At 52.2% G+C, this 6,461-nt stretch overlaps 1 pseudogene across 1 annotated transcript; it reads left to right on the top strand.

Moving 5' to 3' along the window:
• Positions 1 to 5,209: 5,209 nt before the first annotated feature.
• On the top strand, positions 5,210 to 5,709 carry LOC309857002 (large ribosomal subunit protein eL32 pseudogene; annotated as a pseudogene). The gene has a single exon. The product of its transcript is annotated as a large ribosomal subunit protein eL32 pseudogene (transcript).
• The last annotated feature ends 752 nt before the right edge of the window (positions 5,710 to 6,461 follow it).

Genomic DNA, 6,461 nt, shown 5'->3' with positions numbered 1-6,461 from the left:
GCTGGTCCCCAGACGCAGGGCACTCTCGCTTGTATTGGGGTATTACTTTCCAACTGGTTGCCTCTGGTAGCTCCCTCCCCCTTTTGTTTATCTTCTGATATCAGTTCACAGTTCCCACTCCGCTTTACCTGCCCACTGGCTTCTTCTTCCCCTGTAGAGATCCAGACATGTATAATTCTTATCTCAGGCTGATTTCATGGGTGATTGGAGTTCATGGGTGATTGGTAGGTAATCAGCTCATTTTGGGGTACAAGTTGAAAAGACACCTCCTCCTACTTCCGCACCATTTTGTCCCCCCTCTTAACTTTTTTTTTTAATTTTATTTGACAGCACAAGTAGAGGGAGAGGATGAAAGAGAAGCAGGATCTTCACTGAGCAGGGAGCCAGATGCAGGGCTGGATCCCAGGACCCTGGACAGATGCTGCACTGAGGGAGCCACCCAGACACCCTTTTAGACCTAGGATGCAGGTAGGAGAAGCAAGCCAGGGGTTCCTTGGCCCAACACTAATGACCATGGCTCAGACAAATCCATCTTCCACTGCAGGCTTCCAGATACTCTGCGAAGGAGACATTCCCCTTCCTGTCCCTGAATGCTCTGCCAGTTCAAGGCAGATCCATGTTTCTGAGGGTTCCTCTTTGGTCATTCTGTCAGGGACAGCAAAGAGGGCTCCAAGCCTGTGTGGACCCCAGGCCTGGGGATCCCAGCCCTGAACTCTTTGCTCTGCCCTTGATGACCCCAGAATAGATCAATTCAGCAACTGTCAATCCATGCCAGGCCAGGGAACAAACACAGCAGTACACAAGATCAACTCGCCTTGGTCCCAGGAGCCTGGATTCCCCAAGGAGGGCTTCACCTGGTCTCTGAAGGGGATTCCAGGGGTTCCAAGATGGCCATGGGTGGAGCCCACCAGGTAGAGAGGCCCCTGGAGAGTATCCACTGGCACTGAGCAGACGGAAGATCCCCTCAGGCCTTCCCTCGCGGCTCCACTGTGCCCTGGGGAGAGAAAAGGGCCAGCCACACCGCACCGGGGCCAAAGTTCGGCCGCCCAGGAGCAGCAGCGGGCCTAGCCTGGAGCTCAAGCAGTGGCAGGGAGCTGCAGGGAGGCCAGGACTGGGCTGGGGACTGTGGTCCTGGAGTCAGCAGAAGAGCAGCGGGAACCAGCAGGGGGCGCAGCCAGGCCCCTCACTGGACAGGACAGACAGGAGGCTGGGCGAGGGCGCGCGGGTCTGCAGAGGCCTGCACCACTGTTTGCCGCCCCCCACACGCCACAGCTCGCCCGCAACTGCCTGCCCCGCCCACCGCTTTCTGTGGGCCCAGCGAACTCACTGAGCAAGTAGTGCCTCCCAGGGAGGCAGGGGTTCTGGGCTGGCAGGGCAGGGCGCTGGGGAGTGCATCGGTGCCCTGCTGACTCAGGTACTGAGGGGCTGGGGAGGGGTAGGGGCGCTAGGGAGAGAGGGAGGCTGTGTCCCTCCTGCCCGCTGTTACCTGCTGCTTCGTCCAAGGGAGCGGGAGGGGGGCCTGGCGGACAGGTTCCTGCTGCCCTGGTGCTCCTATGCCCCATAGCCCTTGCCCCACAGCCCTTGCCCCACAGCCCTCGCTCCACTTCTCGGTATCCAGGGAACCCGTGGGGCCCTACTGACATCAAGGGGCCCAGCACCACTGGGCTCGTCTGGCCCCCGGAGAGACACCTGTGCTGACAGGCTTCTTTTCCAGAACTTGATGAAAAATTTTGTCCCTCAGAATCGCCGGGCTCCCCAGCCCGAGAGGAGCTGGCTCCGCGCGGCCTGGGCCCCACTGGGCCCCCTCCACCTCAAGTGCCTTTTACCCAGGAGCCCCAGGATACCATTCCTTTCTGGCCCATGGACCCCTTCCCCCCACCCCACCCCCACACCTCTACTTTGGGCCTGAAACCACCCTGGGTTCACTTCCATCTCCGGCCCCCTACCCCACAGGTCCTTGTACACCTCCAGGCCTGACCCCTGGCCCGTCTCACCTCTGGGGTCACTGAAACCCTTCCACTAGGGGGCCACTGGCATCTGCCATCCCAGACTCCCGGGACTCCCCTCCACCTTGGAGCTCCCTACCCTGTTTCCTCTAGGAACTGCTGTGCCTAGAGCACCGAAACCCCACATTCTCAAGCCAGCTGTCTTCGGGCCAGGGACTCAGGTATCCTCAGGGACCCTCCTTTCCGGGGCACATACTCCTCTCTGTGCAGGAGAGACCAGAGAGAGCAGGCTTGGGGATCCTTCACTCCAGCTGGATGGAGGGGCAGAAGCTGGGGTGTGTGTGAGGGGCTGCTCACAGGTAGCCTCCCTGGGTAAGGAGCTTCCAGGAGGAAACTTCAGGGCGAGGCCATGATGTGGAAGCCTCAGGAAGCACTGGATGCACAGACTCCAGGCTCCTGGCTTGGGCAGTGGGCATTTAGTGGCCAGAGCCCTACAGGACCAACCCCATCCAAACCCACCCCACCCTGGCTGGCTTTTTTGTCTTGAATTTGCACAGCAACCTTTTCTCCAGTATGAAATTGAAAGCTTTGCTTTGGAAAGTTTTGTGTCCAGGAGGCTCCTGGGCATCCACTTACTTTATTTCCGGAGGCTAGTTGAGGAGGGTGGAGTCTTTGGGACCTTAACAGCAGGTCTCCTGATCCTTCCTGACTTCCTTTTTTTTTTTTTTTTTTTTAGATTTATTTATTTGAGAGAGAGAGAGAGATAAAGAGCACACCACGGAACACATGCAGGCAGAGGTGAATGGGCCAGGTGAATGGACCTGTGCCAAAACAAAGAGTCAGATGCTCAACCAGCTGCAACCACCACCCCCCGTCCACCTTTTACAGATGGGTTACATCTACCCACTCAGGTGCTTTGCCTGGACCCGGCTAGTCTTACAGCAGTCCTAGGACACTGTCTCTTGCCCAGTGTCTCTGGTCAGTACCAACCCATGCCTCAGGTGTGGGAATGACTTCTTCCTGACTCCTTTTTTTTTTTTAAGATTTTTTATTTTATTTTATTTATTTGACAGAGAGAGATCACAAGTAGGCAGAGAGGCAGGCGGAGAGAGAGAGAGGAGGAAGCAGGTTCCCTGCTGAGCAGAGAGCCTGATGCGGGACTCGATCCCAGGACCCTGAGATCATGACCTGAGCCGAAGGCAGCGGCTTAACTCACTGAGCCACCCAGGCGCCCTTCCTGACTCCTTCTTAACTCCCTGTCCAGCCTGGGTTGCCCACCCCCCTCCAGGCTGTCCTAGTTGTATATATTGGATCTCAGTAGATTGTGGGCACCATCAGATCCTCACCTGTTGTGGCCGGCGCAACAAATCAACCAGGAACATGAGGGTAAGAGGGTGAAGAAAAGAAATCGAGAAGCAAAGAGATGGGGGGCAGGAGGAGCACTGAGGAGGATGTCCAACAGTGCTAAGTTTATTCAAAGCATTAAGGCCATATATATAGTGACATTACATCTGTGTTTAGTTAAGCAACTATGGTTCCTCATGATGCCAAATGGCTGATGCCAGTACAAATACAGCAAACCTGAAAGTAATTTATGGGCTGTACTAAGGCAGCAAGGACCAGCAACGAACTTTTTAGCCCAACCGAATTGTTCTCATTTGTTTAGTAAGCGTGTGGGAAGTCACGTAGACGAGCGCACAACACATAGCACAGACTCTTTCCCAGTGCTACTGAACTTTTCCCGTCCTAAACCTTTTGTTAGGTTATTTGGACTTTAAAGGAAGCACAAGTCAGGGTCTGGTTTGGTTCTCGTCTCAAGCCTTATTGCGGCCTCCCACACTCACCGTAATGAGAACATGGCTCAGGGTTATGGAGTGAATATACCCTTTAGGAAACATTAAAGGACATAGCATAACTGGTCCGGGGTCACCCAGCCTGTGAGAGGCATGGGTGAGATTCAGACTGCACTGGGTGCCACAGCCATTATCAGCTCACCTTAGTGTCCAACCTGGTCCCAGAAGGTTCCTGCTCAGGACTTTGCTTTGTGCTGAGCTGGGCTTGCTTCCTGCCTTTGAAGCCATTTTCACAGTGTATCCCCAGCCCACCCTCTCACATTGAGCATCAGTGCTGCCTTGGCTGGCCTCTGTTGATCGTGCCATTCCTCTCAATCCCTCTGTCACCCCTCCTGCCCACTGTCCTACTGCCCTCTGTCCGGTGGGCCAAGTTCTGAGTTTCTTACCTGCACTTCCTCTTAACTGTGCTCTGTTGAAATCCTCTCTAACAGGGAAGACCTGGTTATCAGAGCAGCTTGATTTGGAATCCATCTCCCCTGGAGGTCAGAGCTTCTGACCATCATGTCCCCAGCCTCAGCACTGGGGATGCCTGCCCAGCCTATTCTGGGTGCTCGTGGAGCTCTGGGATCTTGGAGAAGATTTGCCATGAAAATAAGCATTTATACATAACACGGAAGAGAAGATTTGAGGAAATTGAGTGAGTGTCATTTGGTAATGTTTGTGTTAGGATGGTTCTGAAATTTCTGGGCCCTGAGTTACCAAGAACCCTAGGTTGCCCAGCTGGAAGGACCTCAGATAGATCAGCTGGGCTCCTCACCTCATTTGACAGATGGGAAGTTGAGGCCCAGAGCTTAGTGCCACAGAGCAGGAGTGAGGAGAGATGTTAGTGACAGGAAGAAACCATAGGGTAAGCACAAAGTGGCTGAGCCTGGGCTTTGTTTATGCAAATGAGTTGCTAAAACAGTGGGCCTGAGGCTGCTGACTCTATCTAGTGGCCAGCAAGAAGTAACACCAGCCCACACCTTCTGAGGTTTAACTCATGCCAGGAATGATTCTCAATGTTTTATTTGTGGGCACCTGGGTGGCTCAGTTGTTCAGCTGAGGTTATGCTCCCAGGGTGCAGGGATCTAATCCTCACCAGGCTTCCTGCTCAGTGGGAAGCCTGCTTCTCCCTTTCACACTCCCCCTGTGTGTGTTCCCTCTCACCCTGTCTCTCTCTCTCTGTCAAATAAATAATAAAATCTTAAAACAAGAACAACAACACCAAAATGCTTTATTTGCCTTAGGAGATAGGGTCTGTTATGGCTACCATTTTAATGCATGGAAATATGGGCACAGGGGAGCTAAAGGAGTCCAAGGTCACACAGCTTGCAAGTGGAGGAGCCAAGATTTGAACATTGGGCAGCCTGCCTCCAGAACCTGTATCATTTTTTCCCCTTGTGTATGTTATTTTTAAAAACCTTTCCCTGGGCTCTCTTCTTCGGCGCTGCCTGCGGAGGTGGCAGCCATCTGTTACTGGGCATCATGGCTGCCCTCAGACCTTTGGTGAAGCCCAAGATCGTTAAAAGGAGGACCAAGAAGTTCATCCGGCACCAGTCAGACCGATATGTCAAAATTAAGCACAACTGGCAGAAGCCAAGAGGCATTGACAGTACGGTGCGCAGAAGATTCAAGGGCCAGATCTTGATGCCCAACATTGGTTACGCAGCAACAAGAAGACAAAGCACATGTTGCCCAGTGGCTTCAGGAAGTTCCTAGTGCACAACGTCAAGGAGTTGAAGTGCTGCTGATGTGTAGCAAATCTTACTGTGCAGAGTTTGCTCAAAACGTCTCCTCCAAGAACCGCAAAGCTATTGTGGAAAGAGCAGCCCAGCTGGCAATCAGAGTCACCAATCCCAATGCCAGGCTGCGCAGTGAAGAAAATGAATAGACAGCTTGTTGTGCACGTCATATTTGTGTTAATAAAAGCATAAAACTAAAAAAAACAAAAAAACAAAAAAAAACCCTTTCCCTGAATTCTAACAGAGATGTGTAAACATTGTTAAGCATGTAGTTTATTGATCATCACAAAGCTTAGGTTCTGAAGCATTGCAGCAAGCTGGGGTGGGCTTTGATGTCAGACCTGGTTGGAATCCAGTTTCTGGTGCTGCATGACCTTAGGTGACTTACTCAGCCTCAGTTTCTGCACTGAGTTTGGCAGCCGTGTGATGAGTAGATCGTGTGACAGTGCCTAGAGGGTTTGGTGCCTGGCGAGTGTTTAATAAATGGTTTTCTCTTCTTAATAATAAAGATTCTAAGTTGTGTTGGTTTTGTTAAGCAGTCCGAATACCTTCCTCATCGGTCAGTTGCCTGTCAGTCGCCTTGTAGGTACTTGTGAGGAGTCACTTTGGTAAGTCACTATATATAGCTGAAACATTTGGGGGTAGTTGGGGGACACCCCCCCCTGCCCCCACTGCCCCTGCATTGAAAGTCTGTAATTTAAAATGTTCCACCTGTGCCTGTTTTTTTTTGTTTTTTTTTTTTTTAAACATAACCACTTTGGGACAGTGAAAGTTATGTCTTCTCCTTAGGGTTGTGACAGACCCTTTGGGGACCTGTAACAGCTTACTTCCAGTTTCTGTCTGGCATGCTGATGGGCCAGAACTTATTTTAACAACATTCCATCACATGCCAGGCACCTGGAAGGAAGAATATGTTGAACTTCTCGGAAATTATTTTTTGG

The sequence above is a fragment of the Mustela nivalis genome, assembly GCF_964662115.1.
Source record: "Mustela nivalis genome assembly, contig: HAP1_SCAFFOLD_143, whole genome shotgun sequence".
In the NCBI taxonomy this organism is placed as follows: domain Eukaryota; kingdom Metazoa; phylum Chordata; class Mammalia; order Carnivora; family Mustelidae; genus Mustela; species Mustela nivalis.
The sequence above is the reverse complement of the archived record's forward strand: the minus strand, read 5'-3'. Positions and strand labels throughout refer to the sequence as shown.